Raw genomic sequence first — 12,980 nt, forward strand, 5'->3', positions numbered from 1 at the left:
TATTTTTATTGTACCTATGCAAATAACTATGTTGCATGAAAAGTAAATTAAGACTTAAACGGTTTTAAATTTTGGAGAATCAAGGTCACCTGCTGGCTAGGTTGGTGGAACCTGTGATTCTTGACCTCCGGGTTCTGAGTTTGAGCCCCACGATTGGTGTAGCGATTACTTAAATTTTGGAGAGTCAGACATGATTTTAAAATGTTTCATTGTAGTTCATAAAACTAGAATCTAATATGTTTTCATGAGTTAAAGAATGGCTTAAGAATTAACACAAAGGGCTTTCTTACAAATCTGGAAAATAAAACATTAAAACTACATAAAAATGCATCAAACAAATTACCACAATAAAATTTCCCTCATCAGGTACTACTTAATTAATTATATTTCTTTTGATCTTTGGTTAGCAATCCCATGAAACTATTTCTTAAATTTAAGAAAAGGGAGACGGGTGTCCTGGAAATCCTGACTCAGCATATTGAGATGGACTGAGTACGCCTAAGAAATGCATGTCAGCAATGTCAGCTCAAGCCCTGTACCCAGGAGTCTAGGCTCTTAAATGTAAGCAGTTTAAAACACTTTCTCCAGTTGTTTCCCATGAGGAAATAATTTTGTCATTTGAGAGAAACTACTCCACGAAAAATTAAGTGAACTGCTCATGTGATTATTTATTTCTAGCCCCTTATTGCACATTTTAGTTAACTGACAAGAAAATACGTAACACAAAAATTGGTTAAGAGCCTAAGTTATTGCCAGTCAGATTTGCATTTAAATCGCAGCTTGTGAAGTATGTGCTAGCGAGTATGAAGGGTAATAACAATGCAGGTAAGATGCTAACACACTGACTAGCACATAGTGATATCTCAATACACGTCAGTTAAATATTGAACGGGTACTGGTGCTGGTGAAGCCATTGTGCTAGGAACACTGAGACTCCAGAATAGTAGCTGCAGAACAGATAGACACTGTCTGTGGTATCCTGTCCTGAACAATTGTTAACATAGTAGAAATATCTTCAAATGTATACCTGTAGTCAAAGCATAAAGTGAGTATAGCTTTTGTCTTATCCTCCAATGTAAAAAATGGCATAATCCAGCACTTAATTCTTTAGAAGTGTTTTTTGAAGCACTTTTAAAAGAAATCTGTGTAGTTACCAAATGGTCTTTCCATGCCAGCTCAATAGCACACGTAGAGCTAAGTCTAAATTAGATATATTTCAAAGCAGGTAAATCAAATTTGCACATACTAGTAAAAATTATATCAATAATGTTGCAATTAAACACTTAATATATCCTCAGTAAACTTATCTACCCCAACCCAAACCATATTAACTCAAGAGAAACTCTGAGTTGACCAACTTGGTGAAGGTTGTTGAGTATAAGTCAAATAAGTTATTGAAAGCATGTACCCAAAATCATGATTTTAGTTTGAGTGACTATCTTTTAAGAGATTCTTCCTAAAATGGTTTAGCGGCAAATCCAATTCTCTATTGAGGACATTTCTACAAAAGACAAAAATATTATCACTGAAAACATATTTATCTTAATATTGTTCTTGGAGAGTTTAAAATCATTAATAGTTCAAGATGCAGCTTTGGGAGTGCCTGGCTGGCTCAGTCCCTTAAGCATCCGGCTTCAGCTCAGGTTATGATCTCACAGTCCGTGTGTTTGAGCCCTGCGTCGGGCTCTGTGCTGACAGCTCAGAGCCTGGAGCCTGCTTCAGATTCTGTGTCTCCCTCTCTCTCTGACCCTCACCTGCTCGCACTGTCTCTCTCTGTCTCTCAAAAGCAAACTAAAATAAAAATAATTTAAAAAGAGATACAGCTTTATTCTACATTATTCCAAATTAAGATGTGATGATATGCAAGGAAATAATTTCTTCTGCTCAGACACTACAGTGAGCCAAATGTATAAAGGAGCAAAAAGAAAATACTTGAATTATTTTTTACATTATGATAATTTTCTGATTAGTACACTTAAAATGATATATGTGTTCATATATGTTAATTTTAATAAGGTGTTTATTCAAAAAATTTTTTAATGTTTATTTAATTTTGAGAGAAGAGACAGAGTGTGAGCAGGGTAGGGGCAGAGAGAGAGGGAGACACAGAATCTGAAGCAGACTGTAGGCTCTGAGCTGTCAGCACAGAGCCCAACGTGGGGCTCATACTAACAAACCATGAGATCATGACCTGAGCTGAAGATGGATGCTTAACTGACTAAGCCACCTAGGTGACCCTTTTAATTGACCTTAGAGAAAGAAAAAAATCAGATTAAATTTTTCTTTCACAAATTGATCAATTTCTAGAGAAGATATTCCTACCTCTCGCATTGTTAAAAAGAGCTAACTGTTGTTTTCTAACTAGTACAACCTGTTGCCTTTATCATCATCATCATCATCCTCATAATGATTTTTTTTGTCTTAAGAAAATATCTTTCATATCTAACTACAGGATATTTTCTTAAGTTTCAAATAGAGGATCTGATTCCAAGAAATAAAGTATGAATCGTGGACACTCCATATCACATTTTATGTAATGAATATATATGCACACACATAAAATCTTCTAAACAGCTAATTACATATATATCTTACTTTAATGTTTTACACAGATAATTATAGATAAATAACTCAATGTTGAAGGACATTCTTTTATATCAAATACATCTTCATAGTGCATTAGAATTTTACATATGGTTCCTAATTCTCCCTATATAAGCAGCTATATTAGAAAATGAATGTGTTTTTGAAAATTAAATTAGCTTTTGTAAACAAATGAAATTTCAAATACTGTTTGACACTCATTAATAACATAGCTATTTGAGTGAATTTTTAGGGGGAAATAAATGATCCTTATAAAGATCAAAAAAATTTCAAACCAATGTTTGTTTTTCAAGAATTTATATTTTCAGGTAAAAGAATAAAATGATTGATTATAGTGGAAAATACCTATAGTATTCTTGTGAGTTAGAAATCTTTCAAGATTCTTGAGACTTTATAGTAATTAACCATGTAAAAATATTATTGATTTAACTTATTTTTTATGTTTTTTATTTATTTGTGAGATACAGAGAAAGAAAGAACAAGCAGGGGAGGGTCAGAGAGAGAGAGGGAGATATGGAATCCAAAGACAGGCTCTAGGCTCTGAGCTGTCAGCACAGAGCCTGATGCAGGGCTTGAACCCATGAACTGTGGGATCATGACTTGAGCCAAAGCCCAACACTTAACTGATGGAGCCACCGAGGCGCCTGTGATTTAATTTCTGAATAGTTGCCAAAATATACATCTCATGTGGTTTATTTAAAATCATAAACTCATTTAGGTATTGGTAGAAACTTTCTAGCAGGGACAATGATAATACTTTGATAAATGCTATGATTTATTTTTAAACTTAAGTTGCATTGATCATACCTGTGATGATATATTTTACATTAATAATGTGGATATTATATAAGTATGTGTGTATCTGTATGTATAAATGTACACACAGACACCTTGGAAGTATGGATATATGTTCCAAGGTATCCTAACTTTCAAATTGAGTTTAAAGAATTAAAACCACTAGGGGAAATTAAATTTAAGTGCTTGTGGTAACATATCAGTTGATTAATTTTTATTTTATTCAGGAAATGTTGGGGCAAAACAGGATAACCAATTGAATTGGTTTCATTTTCTGAGATAGTTATAATGTGGTTTTTTTTTTTTCAATTTCACCTGTCAAAAGTCAATAAACTGGGTTCCTTGTTTAGAAATCTCATCGGACTCTGGCCTTGCATGAGTGCTTAAGATTAAATAAGTAAAAAATGGATAGTGTTAGACTAAGCCACACGGTAATTATGGTTATTTCTTCTTTTTATGTTGTTTTTGAAATAGATAACCCATCTGAGGTCAATCTTGGTAGTAGGCTTTCTCTTTCCATTCAGTATTTGAGTTCTTTAACCTAAAGACGGTCTACAGTGCTTTTAAATGTACTGGCTCCACACTGTGGGTTTTCATCCAAGATTTTCAGCCTACGAATTGGACAATCCTGAAAAACGTACTTCACTCCTTTAAACCTCCATTTTCTCAACTGTAAAGGCAAAATAATAATTATGATGCTTACCTCATAAATTTGTTATGAAGATTAAATAATTCATGCATTTGAAATTGCCACCTCAGAACCTGGCATGTATACTCCTGAGGTATCATTGGCTCTGCTTTAGTAAAAATGTAGACTTAAGGTTATGGCAGTAGCATTTCTTTTTATCTAAGAGTAACACAAAAATTGGTTAAGAGTAACAACAACAACAAGCCAATTTTTGACTGGCTAGTATTTAACTAGACACGTAGTGTGGTCTTTGTGGTCGGCTAAATAGCGGCCCTCCAAAAATGCTCAGGTCTTTATCTCCAGGACTTATGAACGTTATCTTCTATGACAAAAGCTTTTTCAGATATGACTAAGTGAAGGATGTTGAGAAGGGAGTTTGTCATGGCTTACCCAGGAGCCCAGCATAATCATGAGGGTCCTCATAAGGGGAAGGAGAGGCATGAAAATAAGAGGAAGAGATGTGTTGATGAAAGCAGCTTGGAGAGACACTGCAATGGCTGCAAGAGGACCTTGAACCAAGTACAGTTACCAGCATCTCTAAGCTAGAAGAGGCAAGGAGTCTAATTCTTCTGTAGAGCCTCCACAAGAAACAGTTCTGCTGACAGTGTATATTTAACCTAGTGAGATCAATTTTGGACTTCTGACCTCTTGAACATATGATAATAAATTTGCTGTGTTTTAAGTAATTAAATCTGTGGTTATTTATTAGAGCAGCAATAGGTAGTTATTGCAGTCTTTTTGATAGAACTATTTTTCATTCAGTGCGTGGTTGTATTGTGCCTTTCTTTGGGTTTGATATAGCCATTGCTGGGGTGCCTGGGTGGCTGAGTTGGTAGGGCATCCGACTTCGGCTCAGCTCATGATCTCATGGTTCATGGGTTTGAGCTCCGTATCAGGCTCTGTGCAGACAGCTCAGAGCCTGGATCCTGCTTCAGACTCTGTGTCTCCCTCTCTCTCTGCTCCTCCCATGCTCACACTCTCTCTATCTCAAAAATAAATAAGCATTAAAAATTAATATAGCCATAGCTGTGCTGACAGTTATAAATTCCTTATCAGTCAAATTTTAGAGCTATAAGTATAGCTCATCTTTTCCTATTTTACCTTTGATAATCCAAGGTATTTTTAAATATACAATATTTAGCACTTAGTACTGATAAGTTTTTTAATTTAATTTAATTTTTAATTTTTTATGTTTTTTCATTTTTGAGAGAGAGAGAGACACACACACACACACACAGAGTGAGTTGGGGAGGGGAAGAAAGAGAAAGGGACACAGACTTTGAAGCAGACTCCAGGCTCTGAGCTGTTAGCACAGAGCCCAACATGGGGCTCAAACCTATAAACTGCAGGATCATGACCTGAGCCTAAGTCAGATGCTTAGGCCCCAGGACTGATAAACCTTAATAAGAATAAATACTTTCTAAATTGAAGAGAATCAGAATTATTCAAGTGCTCTTTCCAGTCTACATTTTTACTAAAGCAGAGCCAATGATACCTCAGGAGCCCAGGACTAGTGACAGAGAATGCATCACTCACTCTTTATGCTCTTTTCTTGATAAGCTTACTTCTCCCATGGAGCCTTTTCTTCTCAATTTGGCAGGAATACCGTGTGGAAGAATACATGGTGAAGCCATTTCAGCAACTTAAATTAAATGTTCCCTTCCAGTGTTCTTCCCTACTCCACTGTTATCTTCTCCATTAAATGGGGCAGAAAGAGGTACACTCAAAACATTGCCAGGATACAAATTAGAGAGCAATTATTTTTTTTAAATTATGTAGACATTTGAAGAAAGTTAAGAATGAAAGATGAAGGGTGCCTGGGTGGCTCAGCCAGGTAAGCATCTGACTCTTGGTTTGGGCTCAGGTCATGATCTCACCATTTCTTGAGTTTCAGTCCTGCATCAGGCTCTGTGCTGACGGTGCAGAGCCTGCTTGGGATTTTCTCCCTCTCTTTGCTCCTCCTCTACTCACGCTGTCTCTGTCTTTCTCAAAGTAAGTAAATAAACTTAAAAATTTTTTAAAATGAAACTACCCAACAGGAAAGACACAGCTAGCTGTGTCCTCAGATGTCTCACAGATGACATTATTTCTTTGAACTTTCCAAGGGAAGGATCTGGCCATAAACATTACCTGCTAATAAATTTGGCTAGTCTATAATTTCTTTAAAAGGAGGAACTTTAATGGAGCAATTTCTGGTGGTTTAGTGGAGTTTCTAGGAGCTTTCTTTCAGCTGAGGCTTGAATGGCAAAAACACTGACTTTTCTTACATTTTTATGTTTATACAGGATGACAAGCATGGGAAATTTTGAAGATTAAGCAAAAAGTAAAACCAACCCTCCCTAAAATAATCTTGAGTGTAACCAAAGATCAACCACCTACAGTGTTAAATTGAGAGTGGAGTGCCTGATTAGATGTAAATTCAGAGTTAGCAGCCTTGTGTTACTGGTTTTAGAACCAAAGTACAAGTCTGTGTTACCAGAAGTACATAGAACAAAATAGTGTGGTTTTGGTTGAGTCTCAATGGCTTGAGATACTTCTGTCTTTTCAAGGTGACTTTGTCTTACCACTTTTCTGATAACTCTATATTTTAATTCTCAAGGCAAACTTACTTCCTTTATTTTGTATTCCTTTGAAGAGAACACATGATAGGTTTTATATGCCAGCTGCAACTTTGTTTCAGGTCACTAACACAGTAATTAATCTAATTATTTATCACCATCTCCTGTTTAAAACCAACAGAAGTTGGCTTGTCCACAAATGACACTACATCTCAGATATGTTTTTCCTCCAGGAATGACTCAGGGAAGATTGTGTTGGCAAGTAAATAATGTAGCATCTGAAAAATAAGCTGCTGGCATTCAAATCTGACATATCCAATTACTGGAAATACCTCAACATCTCTCCAAACTGCTTCTCTCCCATCTCCAGTGCCATGGCATGGCTCAGGACTCATTATTTATTGTCTGGATTAATGCAACAACTTCCTAATTGGCATTCTCTGTCATCCGTCTTGTCCCTCCTCTTCTAATCTACCTTCTTTATGGTCACCGGTGATCTTTCTTACACAGAAAATGCAACAACACCACTTTTTTGCTTAAATTTCTCCAAGGCCTCCCACAGCCTTCAAGACTCTGAGTGATGTTGCATAGTTGCTAGCTCACATAAGCAGCCTGCCAATGGCTCTTGCTCTGACTTCCGTACATACTATTCTGGAACCTCCTAATTGCTTTTGGTTTTGGAAAATTCCTTGCTCTGTTACTTTTTTACATTCACACTTGTATCACTCACTGTCTTGAATGCCTTTCATAGCCAAGTCCTCAAGATTCATCTTCTATATCACCTCTCTCATTTCCAACTCACCTCTTCTCTGAGGTTTACTTTTCCTCTGAGAGTCCACATCACAATGTATTGTGTTTAATTATCTTTCTACCTATTAGGTTTGATTTCATGATTTTTGTCATGAAGGTTTTATCTTCAGCCTCAAGAAGGTACAAGGATCATATTTATTTTGGGATTAATAAAGAGAATAGGAATACGCAGGATTTCTAGAAATGTATCAATACCACAAAATCAAAGTAACTTCCTATATGTCAGATACCTGTACCCTTATAAAAATTATTCTTCCTCAAGATTCCAAAAAAGTAGCACATGATAGCTAGGACAGATGTACTCAGGAAAATAATATTTTATTTTATTTATTTATTTATATATTAAAGTTTTAATTTTAATTTCTAACTAACATGTCATGTAATATTAGTTTCAGGTATACAATATAGTGATCAACAATTCTATATGTCACCTGGTGCTCATCACAAGTGCACTCCTCAATCTCCGTCTCTTATTTAACTCATCCTCCCATTCATTTCCCCCTGGTAACTATCAGTTTGTTCTGTATAATTAAGAGTCTCTCTCTCTCTCTCTCTCTCTCCCTCCCTCTCTCTCTCTCTCTTTTCCCCTTTTCATCCCAATATTTTAGTGGTTTAATATTTTAGGAACCTTTTTCTTGCCCATAGAATCAGTTGAGTGGTCAAGACAAAGCATGACTTTCCTTCATGTGGTGATTTGGTAACGAAAGCATCTTATATTTTGTGGCTATGTCATCCCCTAAGAACACATAATTATTTGCATGAAGCTGGTAGCCTAGTAAAAAAAAGTAGGAACTACATACTAGATTTTAATGGCCCAGAAATTGGCTCACATCTCTACCACTCACATTCCATTAGAGAAAGCCATATCTAACTACAAAGAAGGCTGAAAAAAATTCTAGCTGTATGCCAGGGATTAGAGATGGATTTCAGTGGATGGCCAGATGTCTCTTACAGGAAGACCACAGTGAGACTCTATCAACCTTACTCATCTGATGTTGGCCTGTTTTTTTAAAAATATGCGTATAAAATAAGATGGGCTTTCATCTCATGTTCTTGTTCAAAGTCCAATCTTTCCCTAATGGTTCTTAGAATTCACACATTCTTGTTTTATAAATGCTTGCTTTCCCTTGTTGACTACCTATTGCATCTTGGTCTGCAAGTTTGCTTCAGGTTCATTTACCAATCACTTTGAATTATCTTATTCTGTCCTTTGCCCTTAACCTGAGTTTGACAGGGATTTAATCCATCTTCCAAATCACCATTAGACAATGTGATATGTGATATAAAAATTTCATGAAACTTTTGCCATAACGAAAGGAAATTAGAGCAGAGGAGAGTAAGCAGTTTGAACAAACATCCATATGACTTTTCCTAAAGTTTCTTGGGCACATTCATTTTTACTGGTAGTCTACTATCTAGTCATTTATGACCCCATGAAAAACTTCCCAAATGCTTTCTTCATACCCCGGTCCATTTATCCATTCAGAGCTCTCCAAGGCAATACACTAGAAAAAATAAAACATAACACTCAAAATTCCCTTTCTCTAATGCATAGATCAGTTGCGTTCAATCAACCTGTCCTCTTAAGATTATTGTGAAAATGAAACAAAACCCTGCCCTATTACCGAATACGGAATGACTATAGTGAGTGTTTTTTGTGTTTGTTTCTGTTATTGTTTTTAAAATAGCAGTTACTTTTTTCTTACTTACAGTGCCAGTAGTTTATCGTGAACCTCTATAGCTATTTGAGTTAGAAGACAAATTTGCTTTACTGGCCATGCAGTTATCCTTGTTTACTGTTCTTCCAGATCTGAGATAGATACTGAACTGCAGGAGTAAGTTACAGGCTTGAGAAGTGTTGCTCAGTCAAGCAACTTGATCTGACTGATTTGCCTCTTTTCTTTGATTTTCTGGCATTTTTTCCCCAAAAGTAAGATTTAATTTGATTTAATTTGGTGTTAATCTGAGTGGCACCTCTCTGTTTTTCTGAGTTCTCAACATTTATTTCAGAATTTCAGAATCGCTCCCAGGCCTTGCTTTTAAATGTTTACTTTGCAGCCAGTGTAACATTCCCCAGAAGAGCCTTATAGTGGAAGGCTTCATCTCCTAAGTAAGCACATGGTATAAGAAATAGAAAATTAACCAAGGAATGGAGAGGGAACAACGGCAGCAATTGAAATAGAATGGTTGGGGCCACTTTCCTTACAGTTATATCTGGCAGGCATGGAAAATTCATAGTCCATCCACATATCCTCATATATTCAGAGAAACAATATCAAGACTATACAACCCAGACATTTTTTCTCTATCGACTGATTCAATAATATTTCAGATTGCTGACAGATTCAGGAAATAGATTATTATAAACATTTTTCCCTCTTTGGTCATCAGGATTAATTTGCCATTCTAATAAGCCCTCCTATATGGCACTAGAGAGGAATGCCTTGTCAAGAACATAAAAGTAAAAAAATATATATTTGTTGTATATGTTGCATAAACTTAGAAACAAGCTTTTTTTTTTTTTTTTTTTTTTTTTTTTTTTTTTTTTTTTTTACACAGTAGAAGGGAACCTGAGTTGCAGTCATGGTTGGCCTTAGAAAAATATCCATTAAGTTATTCTCTCCTGTTCCCATTACCATGCTTTCACATCTGTTTGCTTCTCTACTCCTCTTTGGAAGTCTCTGTGCACATGTCCATGTGTGCATGTAAACAAACACAAATATGTGTGCCAGAGGAACCTCTGCAGCAGTTAATAATTTTCTATAATTTTTAGCATTTAGTTTTGCCAGATAATACACTAAGACATGGTGGTTCAAATTTAGGCCTTCCTCCCCTTCCATTTAGTCTAAGTCTTTTACATCTTTAAAAAAAATTATTATCTCTCATGTGCCCTATCCCAGCAGACCTAATGGCTTTTTGTTTGCTTGCTTTCTCCTCTCTTTCATCTCTCTCACCACCCACTTCCTCTACTGAGAGAGGGCGGGACAAATATTAAGGGCTGGGCAAAATACATAGTGGTACAGTGCTCATGGCTCTCACAGTCTTTTTGCTTTTCTAATACTTTCTGATTTTTTGGTCAAGTGGTAGGGATAAAATATGCTTTCCGTAAACATCTTTGGAATAAAGATGTTATGTCCAAAAGTCCATGAGTACATTTTTATAACTGTGTATTTATAAACCTACAGAAACAAATATCTAATAAGAGGGGTTAATATTTGTAACTTAATATTTGGAACAATTACCTTTTAAAACTCTTAATTTTCCAATAATTCTTAATACTAAAGTGCATTACGATAAAAGCCACTTATGAAGTTAAAACTAATTTAATGATTTCATCATTTTATTGTAACACTGTTAACACTATTAGAAATAATTGCTTTTTTGAGGAATAAAAACTGTGGGAAAGAAAATTAACTTTTTCTTTACAAAATCTTATAAACAAATATTTTACCCTTGGGATATCCCAAAGAAAATATCGAAAAACAATTTTTAAAAGTTTTTAAAAATATCTTTTATTTATTTTTGAGAGACAGAGAGAGACAGCATGAGCAGGGGAGGGTCAGAGAGAGAGGGAGACACAGAATCTGAAACAGGCTCCAGGCTCTGAGCTAGCTGTCAGCACAAAGCCCGACGCAGGGCTTGAATCCACGAACCGTGAGATCATGACCTGAGCCGAAGCCGATGCTCAACCGACTGAGCCACCGAGGCGCCCCGAAAAACAATTTTTTAAAGCAAAGTCATATAGATAAATTATCTTTATAGGTGTTGTTAAAAAACAACAAAAAATTTTTTAACACAACTCTGCAACAAAGAAAGAATGCTAAAGGATTGTGAAACTTTGCACATACTGTGCCTGTAATGTAAAGTTTGTGGGTCTCAGGAAGCGAGTGTTGAGTGTTGCATGTGAGTGTAGGACAGGGGATATGCATGAGTGTGTGGTGAGTAGTGTGTATAGTGTGGGTTTCATTGTGCACACGTGTGTGATATGGACAGATATTGGTATGTTGTGGGTGTGGGTTTTGTGTGTGTGTGGTGTTTGACATATGTGGATGTGGATGGCATTCATGTGTCTGATATGTTTGTGTCGAGCATGCTGTGTTATTATGTATGCATGCGTGTCCTATGTGTACATATATGTCCTGTAGTGTATTTAATATCCTTAGCTGTATGTCTCTTATAAAATATTACCATATTTTATTCGCATGTTTGGGATGGAAAGAAAAATAATTATAATCGGAAGATTAGAGTATTGGAGATAAAGATCCAATGTGAATAGCACATTATTGCCTCTCCTTTTGCCTGGTGGAATGCCGCTTATCTGTGTCTTGATGCCCAGTCATACCTCAAGCTATTTTTCTGCTGGATACACAGTATTTATTCTATGCTGTCCTGCCTATCCACTTCTCTCCCATGTTTGGGTTTCCCTAGAATCCAGATTGTACACTATGTGGAACAGATATGAACAGAGAGCTGAAGGTATAGGAAGACATTTAATATTTATAAGCCCAAAACTAACAAAATCCTCCAAAGTACTGAACAAATGTGATGCACTATGAGGACAGGAGTCAGAGTGAGGCAAAAGATAGGTAAATAAAAATCGTTAAAGATAAAAATGAATTGTGCTGATAGCAGGTAGAATATACTTCCACACCACTTTTAAAAATAAACATGAATAAATAAGTTACATAGTGCTTTTGGCAGCTGACTTAGTGAAATAGCTAGGCTTAAAGTAACAACAGATTGAATTTTACAATGAGCTAATTATTAGTGAGAGGAAATAACAGCTGTGCAGTAACACCTTCCATAAACGTTTCTCCTTCAAGGAAGAAGGGAAGAATGATGATATATCAAAAATAATCAGGAGTAGTAACATTTAAGATAATAAATATGCCCTCTTTAAAAGTCTTGACACCCAGGTGTCTTTATTTTTTTAAATTTATAATAGTTTATTGTCAAATTGGTTTCCATATAACACCCAGTGCTTCTCCCCACAAGTGCCCCCCTCCATAACCATCACCCCTTACCCCCCTCCCTCTCCTCCTTCAGTCCTAGGTTCGTTTGTTTTCAGTGTTGGTGGGAATGTAAACTGGTGCAGCCGCTCTGGAAAACAGTATGGAGGTTCCTCAAAAAACTATCGATAGAACTCCCCTAAGACCCAGCAATAGCCCTGCTAGGGATATACCCGAGGGATACAGAAGTGCTGATGCATAGGAGCACATGTACCCCGATGTTCATAGAGGTACTTTCTACAACACACAGATGTCTTTAAACTTACCATAATTTGTTCCAAGATTTTCAGTTCATATCTGCCTTCCCTGCATTAATAAAAATAAATTAAAAAGTTGAGTAATGGCAGAAATTTTGGAAATAAAATGATCATCGATTTATTAGATGTTAAAGTGATAGTTATTAAAATTTAACGAAGTTCTAAACTTCACAAGAAACTTTTATATTTGTCGGGAAGGGGAGTTAACATCTAGAATCTAATTCTGATTTTTGTCAGAGTCCACCAGAATTCAGTTAAC

This window comes from Suricata suricatta, chromosome 9 (assembly GCF_006229205.1).
Source record: "Suricata suricatta isolate VVHF042 chromosome 9, meerkat_22Aug2017_6uvM2_HiC, whole genome shotgun sequence".
NCBI lineage: Eukaryota > Metazoa > Chordata > Mammalia > Carnivora > Herpestidae > Suricata > Suricata suricatta.